We start from the raw sequence: 23,764 nt of genomic DNA on the forward strand, positions 1-23,764 counted from the left end.
TAAGAATAAGTCAATTTTCGTTCCTTTCGTAATTTCAGGAACGGACCGGCTTCTAACTCGCAGCCTCTAGACAAGAGGGTAACGCTTCCCAGGCTAAACCAGCTTGGAAACCAATGCAAGGCTGGAACAAGGGTAAACAGCCAAGAAGCCTGCTGCTGCTACCAAGACAGCATGAAGGGGTAGCCCCCGATCCGGACCGGATCTAGTAGGGGGCAGACTCTCTCTCTTCGCTCAGACTTGGGCAAGAGATGTTCCGGGTCCCTGGGCACTAGAAATAGTCTCTCAGGGTTATCTTCTAGAATTCAAGGAACTTCCTCCAAGGGGAAGGTTCCACATGTCTCGCTTATCTTCAGACCAAATAAAAAGACAGGCATTCTTACATTGTGTAGAAGACCTGTTAAAGATGGGAGTGATACACCCAGTTCCAACTGTGGAACAAGGTCAGGGGTTTTACTCAAACCTGTTTGTAGTTCCCAAAAAAGAGGGAACTTTCAGACCAATTCTGGATTTAAAAATTCTAAACAAATTTCTCAGAGTTCCATCGTTCAAAATGGAAACCATTCGAACAATTTTACCTACAATCCAGGAGATTCAATATATGACTACCGTGGATTTAAAGGATGCGTACCTACATATTCCTATCCACAAAGATCATCATCAGATCCTAAGGTTCGCCTTTCTGGACAAACATTACCAGTTCGTGGCTCTTCCGTTCGGTTTAGCCACTGCTCCCAGAATTTTCACAAAGGTGCTAGGGTCCCTTCTGGCGGTTCTAAGACCGAGGAGCATTGCAGTGGCACCTTATCTAGACGACATTCTAATTCAAGCGTTGTCTCTTTAAAAGGCAAAGGCCCATACAGACATTGTTCTAGCCTTTCTCAGATCTCACGGGTGGAAGGTGAACGTAGAAAAGAGTTCCCTGTCTCCGTCAACAAGAGTTCCCTTTTTGGGAACAATAATAGATTCTTTAGAAATGAAGATCTTCCTGACAGAAGTCAGAAAGTCAAAGCTTCTAAACGCTTGTCAAGTTCTTCACTCTATTCTACAGTCTTCCATAGCTCAGTGCATGGAAGTAGTAGGATTGATGGTTGCAGCAATGGACATAGTTCCTTTTGCTCAAATTCATCTAAGACCATTACAACTCTGCATGCTCAATCAGTGGAATGGGGACTATGCAGACTTGTCTCCACAGATTCAAGTAGACCAGGGGACCAGAGACTCACTCCGTTGGTGGTTGACTCAGGATCACCTGTCTCAGGGAATGAGTTTCCGCAGACCAGAGTGGGTCATTGTCACGACAGACGCCAGTCTATTAGGCTGGGGCGCGGTCTGGGATTCCCTGAAAGCTCAGGGTCTATGGTCTCGGGAAGAGTCTCTTCTTCTGATAAACATCCTAGAACTGAGAGCCATATTCAATGCTTTCCGGGCTTGGCCTCAACTAGCGAAGGCCGGATTCATAAGATTCCAGTCAGACAACATGACGACTGTAGCTTACATCAACCATCAGGGAGGAACAAAGAGTTCCTTGGCGATGAGAGAGGTATCCAAGATTATCAAATGGGTGGAGGATCACTCCTGCCATCTATCTGCAATTCACATCCCAGGAGTAGACAACTGGGAGACGGATTATCTGAGGAGTCAGACTTTCCATCGGGGGAGTGGGAACTCCACCCGGAGGTCTTTGCCCAGTTGACTCAATTATGGGGCATTCCAGACATGGATCTGATGGCGTCTCGTCAGAACTTCAAGGTTCCTTGCTACGGGTCCAGATCCAGGGATCGCAAGGCGACTCTAGTGGATGCATTAGTGGCGCCTTGGTCGTTCAACCTAGCTTATGTGTTTCCACCGTTCCCTCTCCTTCCCAGGCTCGTAGCCAGGATCAAACAGGAGAAGGCCTCTGTGATTCTGATAGCTCCTGCATGGCCACGCAGGACTTGGTATGCAGACCTGGTGAATATGTCATCGGCTCCACCATGGAAGCTACCTTTGAGACAGGATCTTCTAGTACAAGGTCCATTCGCACATCCAAATCTAGTTTCTCTGCAGCTGACTGCTTGGAAATTGAACGCTTGATTTTATCCAAGCGTGGGTTTTCAAATTCAGTGATAGATACTCTGGTTCAAGCCCAGAAAAACCTGTGACTAGAAAGATTTACCATAAAATATGGAAAAAATATATCTGTTGGTGTGAATCCAAGGATTCTCCTGGAGTAAGATTAAAATTCCTAAGATTCTCTCCTTTCTCCAAGAGGGTTTGGATAAAGGGTTGTCAGCGAGTTCTCTAAAAGGACAGATTTCTGCTTTATCTGTGTTGTTACACAAACGACTGGCAGCTGTACCAGATGTACAAGCTTTTGTACAGGCTTGGTCAGAATCAAGCCTGTTTACAGACCCATGACTCCTCCTTGGAGTCTAAATTTAGTTCTTTCAGTTCTTCAAGGGGTTCCGTTTGAACCTTTACATTCCATAGATATCAAGTTACTATCTTGGAAAGTTCTGTTTTTGGTTGCTATTTCTTCTGCTAGAAGAGTTTCTGAATTATCTGCTTTGCAGTGTGATCCACCTTATCTAGTGTTCCATTCAGATAAGGTTGTTTTGCGTACTAAACCTGGTTTTCTTCCAAAAGTAGTTTCCAACAAGAATATTAACCAGGAAATAGTTGTTCCTTCTCTGTGTCCAAATCCAGTTTCAAAGAAGGAACGTTTGTTACACAATTTAGATGTGGTCCGTGCTTTAAAGTTCTATTTAGATGCAACAAAGGATTTCAGACAAACTTCATCTTTGTTTGTTGTTTATTCTGGTAAGAGGAGAGGACAAAAAGCTACTGCTACCTCTCTTTCTGGCTGAAAAGCATCATCCGATTGGCTTATGAGACCGCCGGACGGCAGCCTCCTGAACGAATCACAGCTCACTCCACTAGGGCTGTGGCTTCCACATGGGCCTTCAAGAACGAGGCTTCTGTTGATCAGATATGTAAGGCAGCGACTTGGTCTTCTCTGCACACTTTTGCCAAATTCTACAAATTTGATACTTATGCTTCTTCGGAGGCTATTTTTGGGAGAGAGGTTTTGCAAGCCGTGGTGCCTTCCGTTTAGGTAACCTGATTTGCTCCCTCCCTTCATCCGTGTCCTAAAGCTTTGGTATTGGTTCCCATAAGTAATGGATGACGCCGTGGACCGGACACACCAATGTTGGAGAAAACAGAATTTATGCGTACCTGATAAATTACTTTCTCCAACGGTGTGTCCGGTCCACGGCCCGCCCTGGTTTTTTAATCAGGTTTGAAAAATTTCTTTCTCTATACACTACAGTCACCACGGCACCCTATAGTTTCTCCTTTTTTTCTCCTAACCGTCGGTCGAATGACTGGGGGGCGGAGCCTGAGGAGGGGCTATATGGGCAACTTTTGCTGTGCTCTTTGCCATTTCCTGTTGGGGAAGAGAATATTCCCCACAAGTAATGGATGACGCCGTGGACCGGACACACCGTTGGAGAAAGTAATTTATCAGGTAAGCATAAATTCTGTTTTCTTTCTTTCATGATTCATGTAGAGCATGGGCTTTTAAACACCTTTCTAATTTATTTCAGTTATCTAATTTGTTTAATTCTCTTGGTATCCTTTGTTGAAAAGCACTTCTAGGTAGGTTCAGGAGCTGCTGCTGTTGGTGGTTGCATATATCCTCGTCATTGGCTTGCCCATCTCCATTGCTGTTTCTTCAGCCAAGGATACCAAGAGTATGAAGCAAATTAGATAACTGAAGTAAATTGGAAAGTTGTTTAAAATTGAATTTTCTATCTGCTTCATGAAAGAAAATTTTGGGTTTTGTGACCCTTTAAATGCAAACACAAATGAGTAATAATATCCAACATCTGCACTGTCACAGATTGGATGTCCTTTTCCTTTGCTATATTCTGCTTTGCTTATTATTGCACTGTTATACTCATAGGGAAGTATCTGCCACTTTTAGGAGCTCAGTGTCCATTGTGGAGTTATAAAATCATGATTAGAATAAAATATACTTTCTTTCATGTAATTAGCAAGAGTCCATGAGCTAGTGACGTATGGGATATACATTCCTACCAGGAGGGGCAAAGTTTCCCAAACCTCAAAATGCCTATAAATACACCCCTCACCACACCCACAAATCAGTTTTACAAACTTTGCGTCCCATGGAGGTGGTGAAGTAAGTTTGTGCTAGATTCTTCGTTGATATGCGCTTCGCAGCAGGCTGGAGCCCGGTTTTCCTCTCAGTGTGCAGTGAATGTCAGAGGGATGTGAAGAGAGTATTGCCTATTTGAATTCAATGATCTCCTTCTACGGGGTCTATTTCATAGGTTCTCTGTTATCGGTCGTAGAGATTCATCTCTTACCTCCCTTTTCAGATCGACGATATACTCATATATACCATTACCTCTACTGATTCTCGTTTCAGTACTGGTTTGGCTTTCTACTACATGTAGATGAGTGTCCTGGGGTAAGTAAGTCTTATTTTTGTGACACTCTAAGCTATGGTTGGGCACTTTTATATAAAGTTCTAAATATATGTGTTTAAACATTTATTTGCCTTGATTCAGGATGTTCAACATTCCTTATTTCAGACAGTCAGTTTCATTATTTGGGATAATGCATTTGAATAATCAATTTTTTCTTACCTTAAAATTTGACTTTTTTTCCTGTGGGCTGTTAGGCTCGCGGGGGCTGAAAATGCTTCATTTTATTGCGTCATTCTTGGCGCTGACTTTTTTGGCGCAAAAAAATTTTCTTTGTCATTTCCGCCGTCATACCTGTCGCCGGAAGTTGCGTCATTTTTTTTGACGTTTTTGCGCCAAAAATGTCGGCGTCACCGGCTGTTTTTTGTAATGAATGTCATGACAAACTTGTTAATGCAGATAAGATTTCCTTTAGTAATGTTCCATTACCTGTTGCTGTTCCATCAACATCTAATATGTATGGTGTTCCTGTTAACATAAGAGATTTTGTTTCTAAATCTATTAAGAAGGCTATGTCTGTTATTCCCCCTTCTATTAAACGTAAAAAGTCTTTTAAAACTTCTGATTTTTCAGATGAATTTTTAAATGAACATCATCATTCTGATTCTGATAATGATTTTTCTGGTTCAGAGGATTCTGTTTCAGAGGTTGATACTGATAAATCTTAATATTTATTTAAAATGGAATTTATTCGTTCTTTACTTAAAGAAGTCTTAATTGCATTAGAAATAGAGGAATCCGGTCCTCTTGATACTAAATCTAAATGTTTGAATACAGTTTTTAAACCTCCTGTAGTTATTCCAGAGGTTTTTCCCGTCCCTGATGCTATTTCTGAAGTAATTTCTAGGGAATGGAATAATTTGGGTAATTCATTTACTCCTTCTAAACAGTTTAAGCAATTATATCCTGTACCATCTGACAGATTAGAGTTTTGGGACAAAATCCCTAAAGTTGATGGGGCTATCTCCACTCTTGCTAAACGTACTACTATTCCTACGGCAGATAGTACTTCCTTTAAGGATCCTTTAGATAGGAAAATTGAATCCTTTCTAAGAAAAGCTTACTTATGTTCAGGTAATCTTCTTAGACCTGCTATATCTTTGGCGGATGTTGCTGCAGCTTCAACTTTCTGGTTGGAAGCTTTAGCACAACAAGTAACAGATCATAATACTCATAGCATTGTTAATCTTCTTCAACATGCTAATAACTTCATTTGTGATGCCATCTTTGATATCATTAGGGTTGATGTCAGGTATATGTCTTTAGCTATTTTAGCTAGAAGAGCGTTATGGCTTAAAACTTGGAATGCTGATATGTCTTCTAAGTCAACTTTGCTTTCCCTTTCTTTCCAAGGTAATAAATTGTTTGGTTCACAGTTGGATTCTATTATTTCAACTTTACTGGGGGGAAAGGAACTTTTTTACCACAGGATAAAAAATCTAAAGGTAAATTTAGGTCTGCTAATCGTTTTCGTTCCTTTCGTCACAATAAGGAACAAAAACTTGATCCTTCCCCTACAGGAGCAGTATCAGTTTGGAAACCATCTCCAGTCTGGAATAAATCCAAGCCTTTTAGGAAGCCAAAGCCAGCTCCCAAGTCCACATGAAGGTGCGGCCCTCATTCCAGCTCAGCTGGTAGGGGGCAGATTACATTTTTTTCAAAGAAATTTGGATCAATTCGATTCACAATCTTTGGATTCAGAATATTGTTTCACAAGGGTACAGAATAGGCTTCAAGATAAGGCCTCCTGCAAGAAGATATTTTCTTTCCCGTGTCCCAATAAATCCAGTGAAGGCTCAAGCTTTTCTGAAATGTGTTTCAGATCTAGAGTTGGCTGGAGTAATTGTGCCAGTTCCAGTTTTGGAACAGGGGCTGGGGTTTTACTCAAATCTCTTCATTGTACCAAAGAAGGAGAATTCCTTCAGACCAGTTCTGGATTTAAAAATATTGAATCGTTATGTAAGGATACCAACATTCAACATTTAGCAGAATCTCATACGAATCGACTTGTGTCGTTTCTTGAAGAACATGGTTGGAGGATCAATTTACCAAAGAGTTTGTTGATTCCTCAGACAAGGGTAACCTTTTCAGGTTTCCAGATAGATTAAGTGTCCATGACTCTGTCACTGACGGACAAGAGACGTCTAAAATTGGTTTCAGCTTGTCGAAACCTTCAGTCTCAATCATTCCCTTCGGTAGCCTTATGCATGGAAATTCTAGGTCTTATGACTGCTGCATCGGACGCGATCCCCTTTGCTCGTTTTCACATGCGACCTCTTCAGCTCTGTATGCTGAACCAGTGGTGCAAGGATTATACAAAGATATCACAATTAATATCTTTAAAACCGATTGTACGACACTCTCTAACGTGGTGGACCGACCATCATCGTTTAGTTCAGGGGGCTTCTTTTGTTCTTCCGACCTGGACTGTGATCTCAACAGATGCAAGTCTGACAGGTTGGGAGCTGTATGGGGGTCTCTGACAGCACAAGGGGTTTGGGAATCTCAGGAGGCGAGATTACCAATCAACATTTTGGAACTCTGTGCGATTTTCAGAGCTCTTCAGTCGTGGCCTCTTCTAAAGAGAGAGTCGTTCATTTGTTTTCAGACAGACAATGTCACAACCGTGGCATATGTAAATCATCAAGGAGGGACTCACAGTCCTCTGGCTATGAAAGAAGTATCTCGAATACTTATATGGGCGGAATCCAGCTCCTGTCTAATTTCTGAGGTTCATATCCCAGGTATAGACAATTGGGAAGCGGATTATCTCAGTCGCCAAACATTACATCCGGGCGAATGGTCTCTTCACCCAGAGGTATTTCTTCAGATTGTTCAAATGTGGGGACTTCCAGAAATAGATCTGATGGCTTCTCATCTAACAAGAAGCTTCCCAGGTATCTGTCTTGATCCAGGGATCCTCAGGCGGAAGCAGTGGATGCATTGTCACTTCCTTGGAAGTATCATCCTGCCTATATCTTTCCTCCTCTAGTTCTTCTTCCAAGAGTGATTTCCAAGATTCTAAAGGAGCGTTCGTTTGTTCTGCTGGTAGCTCCAGCATGGCCTCACCGGTTTTGGTATGCGGATCTTGTCCGGATGGCTACTTGCCAACCGTGGACTCTTCCGTTAAGACCAGACCTTCTATCGCAAGGTCCTTTTTTCCATCAGGATCTCAAATCCTTAAATTTGAAGGTATTGAACGCTTGATTCTCAGTCATAGAGGTTTCTCTGACTCCGTCATTAATACTATGTTACAGGCTCGTAAATCTGTTTCTAGGAAGATCTATTATCGAGTCTGGAAGACTTACATTTCTTGGTGTTCTCATCATTTTTCTTGGCATTCTTTTAGAATTCCTATAATTTTACAGTTTCTTCAGGATGGTTTGGATAAAGGTTTGTCTGCAAGTACCTTGAAAGGACAAATCTCTGCTCTTTCTGTTCTTTTTCACAGAAAGATTGCTAATCTTCCTGATATTCATTGTTTTGTACAGGCTTTGGTTTGTATAAAACCTGTCATTAAGTCAATTTCTCCTCCTTGGAGTTTGAATTTGGTTCTGGGGGCTCTTCAAGCTCCTCCGTTTGAACCTATGAATTCGCTGGATATTTAATTACTTTCTTGGAAAGTTTTGTTTCTTTTGGCTATCTCTTCTGCTAGAAGAGTTTCTGAATTATCTGCTCTTTCTTGTGAGTCTCCTTTTCTGATTTTTCATCAGGATAAGGCGGTTTTGCGAACTTCATTTAAATTTTTACCTAAGGTTGTGAATTCTAACAACATTAGTAGAGAAATTGTGGTTCCTTCGTTGTGTCCTAATCCTAAGAACTCTAAGGAAAGATTGTTGCATTCTTTGGATGTAGTTAGAGCTTTAATATATTATGTTGAAGCTACTAAAGATTTCCGAAAGACTTCTAGTCTATTTGTTATCTTTTCTGGTTCTAGGAAAGGTCAAAAGGCTTCTGCCATTTCTTTGGCATCTTGGTTAAAATCCTTGATTCATCATGCTTATGTCGAGTCGGGTAGAACTCCGCCTCAAAGGATTACAGCTCATTCGACTAGGTCAGTCCCTACTTCCTGGGCATTTAGGAATGAAGCTTCGGTTGATCAGATTTGCAAAGCAGCAACTTGGTCTTCTTTGCATACTTTTACTAAATTCTATCATTTTGATGTGTTTTCTTCTGAAGCAGTTTTTGGTAGAAAAGTACTTCAGGCAGCTGTTTCAGTTTGATTCTTCTGCTTATAATTTCAGTTTTTTTCATTATAAGATTTAAACTTTATTTTTGGGGTGTGGATTATTTTTCAGCGGAATTGGCTGTCTTTATTTTATCCCTCCCTCTCTAGTGACTCTTGCGTGGAAGTTCCACATCTTGGGTATTCATTATCCCATACGTCACTAGCTCATGGACTCTTGCTAATTACATGAAAGAAAACATAATTTATGTAAGAACTTACCTGATAAATTAATTTCTTTCATTTTAGCAAGAGTCCATGAGGCCCACCCTTTTTTGAGGTGGTTAGGATTTTTTTTGTATAAAGCACAATTATTCCAATTCCTTATTTTATATGCTTTCGCACTTTTTTCTTATCACCCCACTTCTTGGCTATTCGTTAAACTGATTTGTGGGTGTGGTGAGGGGTGTATTTATAGGCATTTTGAGGTTTGGGAAACTTTGCCCCTCCTGGTAGGAATGTATATCCCATACGTCACTAGCTCATGGACTCTTGCTAATATGAAAGAAATGAATTTATCAGGTAAGTTCTTACATAAATTATGTTATTTCAAAAAAGAATTACACATTAAATATGTTCTTCATAGATAAAACATTTAGCTATAAAATAAAATAATAAATCTATCGCCAAATCATTATTTCTTTAATTATGTGTATTTATAAAATATAGAATATGGAATAAAGTTATAAATTAAATTAACTTAGATAGGATTAGTCAGAATTTAGTTAGTAATGGGTTACTGCTTTTTTAAGGACAATGTATTTAGGATTGTGACATGTACGTTCAGTTGATGTTGTCAATCAAAACACTGCTACTTACTGCTAGCTAAACACTTATTATTATTAACTCCCTATAGACTGAACATGAACAAGTTAAAATAGTATTTCTTCTATAAAGGTAAGACGAGTCCACTGATTCATCCATTACTTGTGGGATATTATCCTTCCCTACAGGAAGTGGCAAAGAGCACCACAGCAGAGCTGTCTATATAGCTCCTCCCTTAGCTCCACCCCCCAGTCATTCTCTTTGCCTACTCTAAGTACTAGGAAGGGTAAAGTGAAAGAGGTGATAAAATATTAGTTTTTAATTTCTTCAATCAAGAGTTTGTTGGAGGATGATGATCTTAGCATTTGTAACTAAGGTCCATTGTTGTTCCCACAGAGGCTGAGAAGTACAGGAAACTTCAGTGTGAGGAACGGTTTCATGCTATGCAGCAATGAGGTATGTTCAGTCATATTTTTTCTGGAGAGACTGTGTATTTCAGAAAGGCTGACATTATACCCAGGAGGGTAAGGGTAAGCAGTAATCCTAGAGCTATAAGAAGGGCATTACTTAACTTGCATATGGGGCCAATTTCATATATGGTTGACACTGAATGACAAATGTTTGTGAGCAAACGTTTTTTTGAAGGGAGTGCTTTAACGTTTTTTGTGGACAATGAACGTTTTGGGCAACTTTATTGGGGCACACATGGCTTAACTTTAGGGTCTTAGAACCCACATGGCTAGTTATAACCGCTCTGGTGCGGTTCTTTGGGCTGAGGAAACATCGAGTGAGATGGGCAGGGCCTATTTTCGCGCCTCAGATGCGCAGTTAGTTTGTCAGCAAGCAGCAAGCTCTATCTTCTGAGGGCCCTGGTGTATGTTTTGAGCCAAAGCAAAGCTTTTACCCCACACTTTCGATCCCTGAGGGCAGGTAGGGCCACAGCTGTGCTTTGGCAAGGTGCTGAGGGTTTTTTTCCCGGATCTGGGCCTTTTTTCAATCCGGTTTGGAGATTAAGGGGTTAATTGTTAAAAATGTTTGTTGTGCAATCTTAACTACCTATAGTGAAGCTACATACAAAATTTTGTGAAATTTGGTGCATGTTTAGGCTGTTTTGCAGAACGTGTATGCTTTTTTTCTCTTAAAGGCGCAAGTACCGTTTTTTTTAAGATTTATTTTTTTCAATAAATAGTTCTTAAAGTTCTTCAAGGGGTTCCGTTTGAACCTATGCATTCCATAGATATTAAGCTTCTATCTTGGAAATTTATGTTTTTATTTGCTATCTCTTCGGCTCGAAGAGTTTCTGAACTATTTGCATTACAATGCGACTCGCCTTATTTTGTTTTCCATGCTGATAAGGTGGTTTTGCGTACCAAACCTGGATTTCTTCCTAAGGTTGTTTCTAATAAGAATATTAATCAGGAAATTGTTGTTCCTTCTCTGTGTCCTAATCCTTCCTCTAAGAAGGAGCGTCTGTTGCACAACTTGGACGTGGTTCGTGCTTTAAAGTTTTACTTGCAAGCAACCAAAGATTTTCGTCAAACATCTTCTTTGTTTTTTGTCTATTCTGGAAAACGTAGAGGTCAAAAAACTGCGGCTACCTCTCTTGCCTTTTGGCTGAAAAGCATCATCCGTTTGGCATACGAGACTGCTGGACAGCAGCCTCCTGAAAGAATTACAGCTCACTCTTCTAAATCGGTGGCTTTCACATGGGCTTTTAAAAATTATGCTTCTGTTGAACAGATTTGTAAGGCTGCGACTTGGTCTTCGCTTCATACCTTTTCCAAATTTTACAAATTTGATACCTTTGCTTCTTCGGAGGCTATTTTTGGGAGAAAAGTTCTTCAAGCAGTGGTGCCTTCTGTTTTAACCATCTGTCTTGTCCCTCCCGTTCATCCGTGTCCTGTAGCTTTGGTATTGTTTCCCACAAGTAATGGATGAATCCGGGGACTCGTCTTACTTTTATAGAAGAAAACTAAATTTATGCTTATGGTAAGACGAGTCCACGGCCCTCCCTGTCATTTTAAGACAGATTATATTTTTTGATTTAAACTCAGTCACCTCTGCACCTTGTAGTTTCTCCTTTTTCTTCCTGTACCTTCGGTCGAATGATTGGGGGGTGGAGCAAATGGAGGAGCTATATAGACAGCTCTGCTGTGGTGCTCTTTGCCACTTCCTGTAGGGAAGGATAATATCCCACAAGTAATGGATGAATCCGTGAACTCGTCTTACCATAGAAGAAATCAATTTATCAGGTAAGCATAAATTTAGTTTTTCTATATGTCAGCCAAAATTATAAAGTCTTTTAAGGAAGTTAAAATATATAAAGATAGCCTTTCATATATGGTATGCTTTAATTTGATTGGCTTAAAATGTGTATATAAGCTTTGAATTTGTATGAAGCTATTGTTATCTGTTACCTTCAGATCTCAAGGTATGTATTAATCTTGTTGTGATTAATAAATTATTTATGTCAACTAATATTTGATAGATATGAGTAATAATTTATTCTGTTAGATAACCCAGATTGAATATTTGTTTATAGTTAGGGTTTTTTGTCTAATCAAGGCATATAATAAGTCATATTAAAGAATAATTACAGCATCTGTTTTTCTATTCTTTTGCGAGAATCATACATATATATCTGTTGCTAAATACTCACATTTAGTGACACAGAGCCTTAGACTGAGGAATACGACATCCAAAACTCAAGGTTTTCATGAGACAGGAGACTGGGATATTAGCATACGGGGGAAGCTCTTGGATACTAAAGAGTGGGACCTTTTGTGTGAGTTAAACACACAGGGCTCGTTTCCATTGAGCCGCAATTGGGTTTTTCGCAAGGTCGCCAAATGAAAAAAACTACTGTTGGACGCCATAACACTTATTGACAGTTTCAGATGGTGGTCGGGCTGCCGAAAACAAATTATACGTTCCATAGGAAGTAATAGAAGCTGAAAAGCACAAAATTACACCCAGTTTCCATTAAACACGCAAACAGGTAAAAACACTGTTGAATGTTGTCGATAATGTCTCAAACATTCCAGGATTCTGAACTAAAAGAAGAAAAATAAACTTCTTGTGGCTTAGTTCCCATTGAGATATTAAAGTTTACAAACAATACAAGTGTTAAACTTTATAAATGTATTGTTATATGTAATATTTATTGCTGGCCCAGGTATAGGACTAGTTGTTTATGTTCCTATCTAAATATCAATATGTATTTTTATATATATATATATATATATATATATATATATATATATATATATATATATATATATATATATATATATAAAAATAATATCAACAAAGGTATAAAAGTTGATAATTCCAACTAGGCCTATGCCTAGGGCAGCAATAAATATAACATATATCAATAAATTAAAAAAATTAATAAAACCAAAAAAAAAAAATTTCTTAAACTAAAACATTTTTTTCATTTCTTGTATCTTTTGTTTTGTTACCTATATAACTCCTGTGTCTTTTTTTTTTGGAGGCAATCACAGGTAAGGAGCGCAGGTGTTAAATTTAACTTTTATAGTTTTGGTTTGGGTTACCATAGCAACAAACTTGGTGAAGTTTTTGAGAAATCCGACGTCAGATGGAAGTATTAACACAACGTTAACTAACACATATGGGAAAAGACCGACTGCACACACTGCGCAAAATATTTAATTGGAAGCCTAGTGCTAAAATGGAGCTGTAAACTACTTTTAGCTGATGGCAAATTCGGTAGCTTATGGCTCTATTTCTAAAGACTCAATGGAAACGAGCCCATAGTTTGCAAGGGACACTAGTGTTTAATTAAAATGCTGTGATGAATTAATGCATTTTATGTTTTCATTAGAATGTCCCTTTAATTAAACGACCAGTAAATACAGTAGATTTGCATAATCAGCAAATGCATGATAACACGACAATGCAATAGCACTTAGTTTGAACTTGAAATTTTAATGTTATGTATATTTCTAAACATGTGACAGCCATCATCCAATCAGAAATGCATATGCGTATATTCTGTGACTTCTTGCACATTCTCAGTAGGAGCTGGTGACTCAAAAAAGAAACGTATAAAAGACTGTGCACATTTTGTTAATGGAAGTGAATTGGAAAGTTACTTAAAATTGTCTGCTGTGTCTGAATCATGAGTTTAATTTCGACTTGAGTGTCCCTTTTAAAGCTTGGAGAGCTGGCAAAGCCATAATAATGATCACTTGTGAGTTCAAGATGAGCTGGAGAAATGTGGGTGAGATGTCTCTTTATAAAGGGTTCTGGGGAGGAAAATGTATTTGTACAGTGTCCTGATATTATAGCAGGCTGTACCAGTATTGTACATAAAAATCATATGCGTAGACTTACATGTGCCAGCTTTACTTGCAGGAAACAGACTTTACAATAGGGCATAAATATATTCTGGCAGCACAGCTATATTTTCGTCTTGGGTTGGTGTTTTTTTTTACATTACAGTTAGTAAGAAGAGTTGCCATTTTAATTAACAAAGCACAGTTCAACATACAAAATTGGTAAAAGAATCCGGACTACATCCGCATGTATTAACCAATCACCAGCCATTATCTAAATGCCAGTTCCTTTAGTGAGCAAGCTTAGCTAAGTATTTTACCTCTTTAACCACAAAGTGACAACAATAAATTATTCTATTTTATTATAGCATTGACATATCCCTTTAATGGGATGCAAGAATCAAACACACCTTAGTAAATATCTCACAGACACCCAGCCCTACTGTACAAAGTGTACAGGGCTGTTACTGAAATTACAATACACGCCAACCAGCTGCCCAAGAACAGTTCTTAAAACATGCACCCAAGTTTGTTTTCAACCAGCAATTAGAAAATATATTCAGACGAGTTCATTGAACTGTAGTGCTATTATGGATTGTTAATTGTACTTTAGGAAAAGGACTCCTAATAATACAGGAAGCTGATGAAACATCAGGGCTGGTGAAGACGCTGAGAACAAGTACATTTACATTAACGAATTGTAAACTGTAAATGCTAATTTAAAGTGGAGACTAAATAAAGATATTATGTAACTGGAGACAGTGTGATATGTACATTAGCTTATCAATAAATGTAACATTGTAATGCACTGTATTTTAGCAGAGATATTAACGTATGGCTATAAATAATGCTACCTTATAACAAAAGAGAGGATATTTGGCACCTATATAAATCTACATGTAATGATAATATAATTTATTTATAAAGCACAACCAAAAATATTGGCATCCCTGCATTTCTGTCAGATAATGCACCACTTCACCCAGAAAATTGTTGCAATTACAAATGTTTAGGCATTCTCATGTTTATTTCTTTTGTTTGTATTGGTATGACACAAACAAGTGAAGAAAGAAGCCAAATCTGACACATTCCACACAAAACTCCAAAAATGGACTGGACAAAATTGACACCCTCAATTTAATATTTGGAAGCACACCTTGGAAAAAAATAACTGAAATCAATCTCTTCCTGTAACCATCAATGAGTTTCTTACACCTCTCTACTAGAATTTTGGACCACTCTTCTTTCGCCGACTGTTGTCTCTCAGATTGGAAGGGTTCCTTTTTCCAACTGCTGTTTTGAGATCTCTCCAAGGGTGCTCTATGGCATTGATATCTGGACTCATTGCTGGCCAGTTCAGTACTCTCCAGCGCTTTGTCTTAAACCATTTCTGGGTGCTTTTTGACGTGTGCTTTGGGTCATTGTCCTGCTGTAAGACCCATGACCTCTGACGGAGAGCCAACTTTCGGACACTGGGCCCTACATTGCACCACAGAATTATTTGGTAGTCTTCAGATTTCATAATGCAATGCACACAGTCAAGACATCCAGTGCCTGAAGCAGCACAGCAACCCCAAAACATCAGTGAACCTCCACCATGTTTGACTTTTGGGACTGTATACTTTTCTTTAAAAGACAAATTTATTTTTCTGAAAACGGTAGAATGATGGGCTTTATCAAAAAACTGTCATTTTGTTTTATCTGTCCACAGCACATTCTCTCAGGTAAGTTTTGGCAAACTCCAATATTTATGTTTCTGTGTCAGCAGTGGGGTTAATTCGGATGGCAACGTATAGTGTGAGCTGATATATTTGTACGCTGTGCCTGAAGGTCAGCTTGAATTTGTCTGGAAGTTGATCGAGGTTCTTTATCCTGAACAATCCTGTGTTGCAATCTTTGTATCATGAACTAAATTTCTGACAGTTTAAAATATTAGGCTTGTAGCTGATTCCTTATATTCAGCTCATATAGCTTTAGATGAGTGATGCATAAGGTATTAGCAGATTTATATTAGTAGTTATTTGAATAAGGTTACCCCACAAGTTATAGCTTGATACTCTAGGGTTAATGGAGGTAATGATTTGTGAAATAGACACATAAACTCTCTAGAGAAAATTATAGATAAGAGAGGTCAAATGAGAAACAAGGAAGTTCTGTTACATACGGCAAATGTGATTCAGGCTTGAGAGACAATATGCACAGGTAACTAATAGCATTTACATGAGGATTAGTTCAATTTGAGAGTGCAAACAAAAAGATACTTGCGGTTACTGAACAGTGGAGAAGCGTGGGGTGTTTAACCGAAGCGGCGTCTGGCTCTGTGACAGACGCTACTGGATGGTTGCAGGGAAGCGTGTGCCGCGTAAGCTCTGTGCAGCATCTGTTAGTTGGTTGTGACTCAGACGCGAGGCGGTGAAGGATGACGTCAGGATTCCAGCTACGGCCAAAAGAGAACTCAGATCTGTTGATAAGTATGCTGAGTGAGAGTAAGCTGAGAAATCGGATTAGTTGTGCAGGGTAAAATATACAAAGGTATATCAGGCTGTGAAGGTAGAGGCTTGAAATTAGGATAAGCTGAGAGTTCAAGGATACAATCCAGATCACAACTTCAATAATCAAGAAACAACCAGGTGTTGCTGATAGCCTTATATAGGGCAACAATAAAGGTGGACAGATGGAAGTTAAGGTGGAATTATGACAGATCCCCCCTCTCAAGGTGACCCTCCTGGGTTCACCGAGCCAGGTTTGGTTAGGCAACGAAGATGGAAGTCACACAGTAGATCAGGAGCGTGAACGTCTCGCAGGGGAATCCAAGAATCCTCCTCGGGACCATAGCCAGTCCAACGAACCAGATATTCCACCCGTCTCCAACGATTGCGGGAATCGAGGATCTTCTCAACCTCAAACTCAGACTGGTCTTCACATATAGTATCCTCAGAGACATCATCCTCAGGCTGTGTATCGGAATGTCCAGAGTAAGGTTTCAAGAGAGACACATGGAAAGATGGATGGATCCTTAGATTTCTGGGTAAATGGAGCACCACTGCAATAGGGTTGATGATTTTCTTTATCCTGAAAGGTCCAATAAATTGGTTTGCCAATTTTTTGCAGGGGACCTTTAGCTTCAGGTTCTTTGTAGACAACCAAACTCGATCACCAGGTGCATACAGAGGGGGAGGTAAATGCTTTTTATCAAAGTAAAGTTTTTGTTTGCTTTTTGCATTCTCCAAATATTTTTTCAATAAAGGTTAAGTATTTTGTAACTCAGTAAAGTATGCTACAGCGTATGGTGAGGAAGAGGTGGTTGTAGTGGTGGGTATTGATCTCGGATGATATCCATAGGAGGCATAAAACGGTGACATTTTAGTGGAAGTGTTGATTGAATTATTGTAGGCGAACTCTGCCATCGGGAGCCAGTCAGACCAGTCATCTTGGATATGTGAAATGTAGCACCTTAGGTACTGTTCCAAAGTTTGGTTTAGACGTTCTGTTAAACCATTCGACTGTGGGTGAAAAGCTGTTGTGAATCTTGGTAAAATCTTCATAAGACGACACAATTCCCTCCAGAATCTGGAAGTGAACTGTGTTCCCCTATCTGTTACTATTGAAAGAGGTAGTCCGTGTAATTTTACAATATGCGAGATGAAGTAGTTAGCTGTGGTTGTAGCAGTAGGGATCTTCTTTAAGGGGATGAAATGTCCCATACGGGTGAGATGATCAACAACCACTAAGATACAAGTGTGATTCCTTGATGGTGGTAGATCTACAATGAAGTCCATTGATATCATATGCCAAGGTGTGTCAGGAATGGGTAGGGGAGACAACAATCCGAAGGGTTTGCGTGGTATACGTTTGTTTCGGGAACAGATTTGACAATTGTTGATATGGTCACATATGTCTTGTTTCATCCTTGGCCACCAATACTCTCTATTCAACAATTCAAGGGTTTTGGTAATTCCTGGATGTCCTGATAGAGGATTATCGTGGTAATGATGGAGTAATTGTTTTCTCAGGGTTGGAGGTACATATATCAAATTGTCAAAGTGAAATAAACCAGACTTGGTTTCTTTGGTACACATCTGGGGGATGTTAGGATCCATATGCTGAGCAGTTAGTAGGTCGGAATGGAATGATGTAATAGAGGCTAGAAATTTGTGAGAGGGGATGATGTTTTGTGCCCCTTCCTTTTCGGGGATACTTTGGAAAGTTCTGGAAAAAGAATCAGCTTGGGTATTTTTGGAACCTGGTCTATAGTGTATGAGAAAATTGAAGTGATCCAGGAAGAGCGACCAGCGGACTTGTCGTGATGATAGCGTCTTATTTTTCTTCAGGTATTGTAGATTTTTATGGTCGGTCAGGACCAAGAAAGGTTTGAGTGTACCTTCCAAGATATGCCTCCAGTGTTCCAAAGCGACTTTTATTGCCAAAAGCTCAAGATCTCCTACGGAGTAATTTCTTTCTGCGGGTGTCAAGAGTCGCGAATAGAAGGCAACTGGGTGGCGAACTTGTGATCCAACGCGTTGTTGAGATAGAATAGCCCCAACTCCAACATTTGAGGCATCAACTTCAAAAGTGTATCTGGATCTGGAAGCTGTAAGATTGGAGCTGATGTGAAACATTCTTTCAGTTTTTGGAAAGCTTCATTTGCTTTGTTTGTCCAGCTGAATCTGTTTTTTCCTGTTAACTTAGTTAGAGGTTGAGCGGTAGAAGAATATCCCTGTATGAATCTTCTGTAAAAGTTGGAAAAGCCTAAGAACCTTTGAAGAGATTTCAAACTAGTAGGTGTTGGCCATTCCAATACAGCTTTTACCTTGTCAGGGTCCATTTCTATGCCAGTTGGGGAGATGATATAACCCAAGAATTTGATTGTCTTTACATGGAATTGACATTTTTCAGACTTAGCATAAAGTTGATGTTCCCTCAATCTCATTAGAACCCATCGTACGTGTTTAATGTGGTCGGACATGGATTTTGAATATATTAAGATGTAATCTAAATATATCACTACGCAAATATCCAATAAATCCTTAAAAATCTCATTAATAAAAAATTGAAATGTCGCTGGAGCATTTGTCAAACCAAACGGCATAACATTATACTGAAATAAGCCATATCGGGTCTTGAATGCTTTCTTCCACTCATCTCCCTTCCTCATGCGAATAAGATTATATGCCCCCTTCAAATCAAGTTTGGTAAAGATTTGGGCATCTGTTAATCTTTCTAGAAGTTCGGGGATGAGTGGAAGTGGATAGCGGTTTTTCACTGTGATGGCATTTAAACCCCTATAGTCAATAATCGGGCGTAAGGTGCCATCCTTATTGGTCACAAAAAACATTCCAGCAGCTGCTGGAGATGTGGAGGTGGATATAAACCCTTTTCTTAAATTTTCGTCGAGATATTCTCTAAGGTGTTGCAACTCTTTTTTAGACATAGGATATATCTTACCAAAAGGTATGGTGGTATTTGGCTTAGTGTCAATAGGGCAATCGAATGGCCTATGTGGTGGTAAATTTTCTGCTTCTTTCAGGTTAAAAACATCTGAAAATTCGGTGTATTCTGTGGGTATTTGAGTTTGTATGTGGTTCAAAGAGAGAATGGGGTAACAGGTTGTGGTACAGTATTGAGATGAGAACTGTATAGTGTTTGCAGTCCAATCTATACTTGGGTTATGTGTCTGTAACCAGGGGAAGCCCAGAATAACAGGGTGTATAGAGTTAGGTAGTATATCAAATGTGATATATTCAGTATGCCCATTACCTGATGTGGTTAGTAGTGGGATGGTGTGGTGTGTTATAGGACCTTTTAAATGAGTGGATCCGTCAATAACTTTCACATGCACAGGAAATTGCTTTGACACACTAGGTATTTTATTTACAGTTACATATGTTTGATCCATAAACATGCCGAATGCCCCTGAATCGATCATTGCTTCATTCCTGAGAAGATGTTGATCCCACTGTAAAGACAATGAAATGGTTAAGTGTGACATCACTTTAGACTTTTGTTGTGGATTAACTATCAGTATCTTACCCCTCTTTTGGCGCATCAGGTTTGGACAAGTGGATACAGTGTGGTCTTTGTTTCCACAATACATACATAGATTTAAATTCCTTCTTTGTTGTTTTTCCTCATATGTTAATGGACCTTTTATTGTTCCAATTTCCATAGGCACAGGACTTGTAGTAGTTTTCTCCACTTGGGGTACGTGATACTTCTTGGGGTAGAGTTCAGATGGAACCTTTTCCGCTCTGCGTTCCCTGTATCTCCTATCCATAGAGATAGAGATCTTTATGAGTGACTCTAGGGTGTCGGGAAATTCAATACGGGAAAGTTAATCTTTTTGATGTTCAGACAGTCCCAGTCTGAACTGGTTGCGTAGGGAGACTGAGTTCCACTGAGACTCCGTGGCCCATAGCTGGAACTCCGCGACGTAGTCTTCAACGGGTCTTTTACCCTGCTTCAGTGTTCTCAGGTTGTTTTCTGCAGTTAGTTGTGTGTTTCTATCTTCATACAAGAGGGCCATTGCTTTGAAGAATTCTTCCAGGGAACCTAATATGGGATCATTAACTTCAAAAAATGTATCCGCCCACAACCTAGGTTCACCACTTAAGTAAGAAATCACAGTGCATACTTTTACTCTGTCAGAGTAATATGTTTTAGGTTTCATTGAAAACATCAAATAACAGGCGTTGCAAAACTCGCGAAAACGAGCGCGAGTACCGGTAAACACACATGGAGGGTTAATTTTAGGTTCTGGGTGTTCAGCAGCCTTTTGCGTGATAAAGTCATTCAAAATACGTTATTTTTCAACTCTGTTAAACCCTGGGCTAATATTTCTACCTTCTGGTTTAGACTGGTTATTTCATTAGCCATAGCTGCAGGATCCATAGTTCAGAGTTGAAATTCAATGAATTGTAGGGCTTGATTATTCTATCATGAACTAAATTTCTGACAGTTTAAAATATTAGGCTTGTAGCTGATTCCTTATATTCAGCTCATATAGCTTTAGATGAGTGATGCATAAGGTATTAGCAGATTTATATTAGTAGTTATTTGAATAAGGTTACCCCACAAGTTATAGCTTGATACTCTAGGGTTAATGGAGGATGACGTCAGGATTCCAGCTACGGCCAAAAGAGAACTCAGATCTGTTGATAAGTATGCTGAGTGAGAGTAAGCTGAGAAATCGGATTAGTTGTGCAGGGTAAAATATACAAAGGTATATCAGGCTGTGAAGGTAGAGGCTTGAAATTAGGATAAGCTGAGAGTTCAAGGATACAATCCAGATCACAACTTCAATAATCAAGCAACAACCAGGTGTTGCTGATAGCCTTATATAGGGCAACAATAAAGGTGGACAGATGGAAGTTAAGGTGGAATTATGACACTTTGATACATTTTTCTCTTTTGTCCACATCCAGGGAGATTAGCTACAGTGCCATGGACTATAAACTTCTTGACAATGTTGCGCACAGTGGACACAGGAACATTAAGATCTCTGGAGATGGACTTGTAACCTTGAAATTGTCCATGCTTTTCCACAATTTTTGTTCTCAAATCCTCAGACAATTCTTTACTGCTCTTTCTCTTCTCCATGCTCAGTGTGGAACACAGAGATACACAACAGAAAGGTTTTCACCATTTTAACTGGTTGTCGGTGCGATTTCTATATTGTCAGCACCTGTTAATTAAGACAGGTGAGTTTAATTACAAATTACAGGAGCATCACATACTTGGAATGCAATTATTTCTTACAATTTTGAGAAGGTGCCAATAATTAGCAATTTTTGTGCATGTGCACATGTACATACACACATACATACCTACATACATACACACATGTACATATGTACATACATGCACATATATACACGTGTGTATATGTATGTTTGTATATATATATATATATACTGTATGTGTGTGTTTGTGTATGTGTAAATATATATATATCAGTATATAATAGTATGACAAAAGGAGACAAAAGGTTCCCCACCTCTGGGCTAATCCTTTGGATTCAATCATTGTTGTGCTTTGTGTATTCTCGATCTATAGATACAATTGCAAGAAAAAGTTTGTAAACTCTTTGGAATTACCTGGATTTCTGCTTTGATTACTCAGAAAATGTCTTCTGATCTTTATCTAAGTCACAATTTTAGACAACGACAATCTGACTAAACTAATAACACACACAGTTGTAGTTTTCAAATTGTTATTGAAGACATTGAGTAATTATTTACAGTGCAGGCTGGAAAACTGAACCTCTGTGTTAGCAAATATTCCAAAAGCTGTTTGTAGTCAGGTGTTTCAATTAAGGAGATTAGATTGGAAGTGTGGGTTACAGATGTGCCCTGCCCTTTAAATAAAGGTACACAATGCCTGGTTATTGGCAAATCTGTTCTCATAAAAAGATTGGTTGGTGAGAACCATGCCTCAATTCCAACAACTTTCACAGGACCTTAGAAGACACATTATAGAGAAAGAGAGACAAAACCGGAAAGGTTACAAAAGTATTGCTAAAGATCTGGGTTTTCATTCATTCACTGTAAGACAAATTATGTGTGTATATGCATGTGTGTGTGTGTGTGAATAAATAAATATATAAAATTCAGCTACTCTCCCTAGAAGTCTGCACCCTGCAAAGACCACTCCAAGAGCACAAAGGGAAGTACTGAAAGAGGTGAGAAAGAACCCAAGGGTAACCACAAGACACCTCCAAAAAACTCTACAAAGCAAGAAAAGTCTTTATTCATGTGTCCACTATCAGAAAAAAAGAACTACCACTGACAGCAACTACTGTTTTCTACTACTACTACTGTTGTCTCAAGTTTGCCCAGTACCACCTGGATGTTCTGCAAAACTTCCAGGAAAATGTGCTGAAGACAGGTCAGACTAAAGTTAATTTTTTTGGCAAAAATGCACAAGACTGGGTGGTGGGAAAAGGGACACTGCACACCAACACCGAAACCTTATCCCAAATGTGAAGCATGTTGAAGAGAGCATCAGGGTTTGGGGCTATTCTGCTGCCTCAGGGCCTAGATGCCTTGCAACCATTAAGTGAACATTGAATTTAAATGTGTATCAAAGAATTTTACAGGAGACTGTCAGGGCAGTAGTCCATGAACTCCAGTAGTTCATGAAGGCTTAAGGGAGGTTTGATGATACAACAAGACCATGACCCAATGCACACAAGTAAATTAACTAAAGAATGGCTGAAAAAGAAGACGATTCATGTTTTGAAATAGCAAAGTCTGAGTCCTAAACTTAAACCAACTGAGATGCTGTGGCCAGACCTGAAGAGGGCTGTGCAATCAACACAACTCAGAGATATTGATGAACTGAAACGTATTTGTCAGGAGGAATGATCCAAAATGCATCCTCAACATTGTGCAAATCTTATAAGCAGATAGAGGACTCATTTGGAGGTTGCTGTTGCTAAAGGAAGATCTAGAAGTTACTAAATTCAAGAGTTCACTTACTTTTTTCCCAGCCTACAGTTTGAATGACTACCCAATGCCTTAAAAGACCAGTCAACACAGTAGATTTTCATAATCAACAAATGCAAGATAACGAGACAATGCAATAGCACATAGTCTGAACTTCAAATGAGTAGTAGATTTTTTTCTGACAATTTTAAAATTTATGTATTTTTCCACTCCCCCGTACCATGTGACAGCCATCAGCCAATCACAAATGCATACACGTACCATGTGACAGCCATCAGCCATTCACAAATGCATACACACTTATTCTTGCACATGCTCAGTAGGAGCTGGTGAGTCAAAAATTTTAAATATAAAAAGAATGTGCCCATTTAGTAAATGGAAGTAAATTGGAAATTTGTTTAAAATGTCATGCTCTATCTGAATAATGAAAGTTTAATTTTGATTGAGTGTCCCTTTAAATAAAAATAGAAAAGTACAACTGTTTTTCTTTTTTCTATGATTTTCTAAATCAACAGTTAAATTTACATAATTATTTTAATA

General features: G+C 39.1%; 1 protein-coding gene across 1 annotated transcript in view; it reads left to right on the forward strand.

Moving 5' to 3' along the window:
• Window positions 1-23,764, forward strand: part of HS1BP3 (HCLS1 binding protein 3) — a 529,390-nt gene that overhangs the window by 384,706 nt on the left and 120,920 nt on the right. The gene's annotated exons all lie outside the window — the stretch shown is intronic.

This window comes from Bombina bombina, chromosome 4, assembly GCF_027579735.1.
Source record: "Bombina bombina isolate aBomBom1 chromosome 4, aBomBom1.pri, whole genome shotgun sequence".
Taxonomy (NCBI): Eukaryota; Metazoa; Chordata; class Amphibia; order Anura; family Bombinatoridae; genus Bombina; species Bombina bombina.